The 2,500-nt window shown below is 32.6% G+C and overlaps 1 protein-coding gene across 1 annotated transcript in view; it reads left to right on the top strand.

Moving 5' to 3' along the window:
* LOC145271283 (QRFP-like peptide receptor) overlaps positions 1–2,500 on the top strand; it is a 463,148-nt gene that overhangs the window by 12,541 nt on the left and 448,107 nt on the right. Inside the window, exon 2 of the mRNA XM_080126837.1 lies at positions 1,269–1,422. The gene's annotated coding sequence lies outside the window, so the exon portion shown is untranslated. The remainder of the gene's footprint in view (positions 1–1,268; positions 1,423–2,500) is intronic.

Below are 2,500 nucleotides of genomic sequence, written 5' to 3'. Positions count from 1 at the left end.
CAAATGAATTTGCGTTACCGCAACGACCGCTTACCATTGATTTCTTGCTGGCAGCGGCCATTGGTCTCCACTGCAATTTGAGTGGGCAATAAGCCCCCCCCCCTTTCGCCTCTCTCAAGGTCCCAGTTCTCTTCGCACTTTTCCAGCGGAGGTCTGGTCAGTGCTTCCCCCTCCCCCGTTTTGTTTTTTTTCATTCTTCTCAATTAATATTATTATTATTATTAGATATGTGATTCACGATTATACGTGATTACGGAGGTCTGGAGGAATTTGCAAAAAGACGCGCGGGCGCACACACACTCACACACACACTAAAAAAACGTAACTCTCACTTTATATATAAACTGGGATAATAGTATTGTTACGAGCACCGGTAGTTAATGTGTCTTTATTTGGAACTAATTTTGGTTGAAAAGTCAATGGTGACTCACTGACCAACGACACAGACACGCAACCTGGATGTCCAGGTTCGAATCCAATTCGTGTCACAGAAAAAAAACAAAACTTTCTGTAAACTAGCACCTGCTAGATTGGAGGTATATAAATATTATATTTATATGAAATAGAAAAAAAACAAAATCCCGAAATTCACCCAGACAACACCCTAATGTTTCCGGTTTGGTAAAAAACGGGGAAATCAGCGTTGCCTAGAAAAGGTATATCAATCTTATATATATATATATATATATATATATATATATATATATATATATATATATATATAAAAGTGAAAGTGTCCATCTATGTGTATATGTGTGTGTGTGTGTGTGTGCGCATTTTCCTGAGCAATAACTGTCAATTTTTAGTCTACAGACTCGAAATTTGATATACAGGGTACTGAGATTTGGTAAAATCGATGTGATCGGTTTTTGGCCAGGAATTTGGCGATTAAGGGGTCAAAGTTCAACGATTTGACCTTTGAGAACTCTACAAAACTCCTCCGACAATTTTTAGTCTACACATTTGAAATTTTAGATATAGGTTCATTGGACATGGATCTAACTTAATAACTTGATTTGAGCCCAAAACAATAAATTTTAAGGGGTCATAATTAGGAGTCAAAGTTTTTAAAAAAATTGACCGCATTTTTTTTTTTTGCTCAACATACACCTCCAAATACCCGGGCAACGCCGGGCCCCCATGCTAGTATATATATGAATATTATATTTATATGAAAAAAACAAAAAACAAAATCTTTATCTCTTACAATACAATCCCAAAATACACCCAAGCCAACACCCTAATTTTTCCGGTTTGTTTTTTCAAAGGTACCCGATTTCTTTCTTAAAATCACGGAACATTGTTACTGAGCTAACCCTAACTCTAACCATAAACCAGTGGGCAAGTTGCTCCGTACTCAAACGTCACGATTCAAACAAGCGATAACAAGACTGTGCAGCGCCAGACGTGCCCCGAACAAAGGTAAGCAATTTTATTTATAATAATAAAAAAAGGGCCGTTTATTTAATCTTTTGCGGAGTTTTATCCTTGCTTTCATTGTTGTTGCTGTAACTCGTTTCGGCCAACTCATCCTCTGGCCTTCTTCAGGTGATAAACTACAAGGAGATAGGAAATCTGAGCATTGTAATTGTATCCTAGTAATTACTCCCTTCTATAGTTTATATATATATATATATATATATATATATATATATATATATATCCGTAATCCTGTCTGTTTGTTTGTTTGTTCACAATTTGATTAATATATACAAAACTTCCCGCTGAAAACGGTTATCTATATAAGTTTTATTTACTATAAGATTTTCTATATAAATAAATAGCATCACGATCAATATATATACACTATATTGAAGGCAATGTACATAATAGAACTAATCTAATTTGCATATTATATTGAAGAAAATCTTCTTAAATAATTCGCTCAATTAAAATTACTGATTATAGTAATGTAATTGATGTAATTGTTCTATTTAAGAGTATTATGTAAAGTTAATTTATTCAAATTATTTTAATTCAAGTTATTTTGTACTATTTGCTAAACTGGCACATTTTAAGTAATTTTCACTGATATTTCACTTCCGGTTATGAACGGATATAGTTTTTAACCAAATCGAGAGATATGGTGATAAAATGATTTGTTTTAATTATTTATTTTCTATAAATGTAAAAGTTACAAATATTGGTAAAAAAAAATAATTAGGCTAAGGATGATTTTATTTTTCGACGAAATATTTTAAATCGTTAGCCCTCTATTAAAGTCTCGGCTATAAATGTCGATTCATTGTAAGGTGTGAGCACGTTTACCAAAAGGTTAAAATTTATTTCCTACGGACGATTTTAAAATCATTTTTCAACTATTCACTTGACTGTCTGAATTTTATTATCGTTTCCATAATACTTTGAAAAAGAAACAAGGTAAAGTAATGCTTTTTATATCAGATATATTCCTACGCGTTTTTTTTCTCACTTTTTTCTTCGATTTTCTTTTGAGAAAGATCTTATGTTTTCCTGTCAGGGTAATTGATTTAGTTGATAA

Source organism: Euprymna scolopes, chromosome 46, assembly GCF_053919585.1.
Source record: "Euprymna scolopes isolate OS-2025 chromosome 46, ASM5391958v1, whole genome shotgun sequence".
Classification (NCBI taxonomy): Eukaryota; Metazoa; Mollusca; class Cephalopoda; order Sepiida; family Sepiolidae; genus Euprymna; species Euprymna scolopes.
This window is presented reverse-complemented; position numbering and strand designations above follow the sequence as displayed.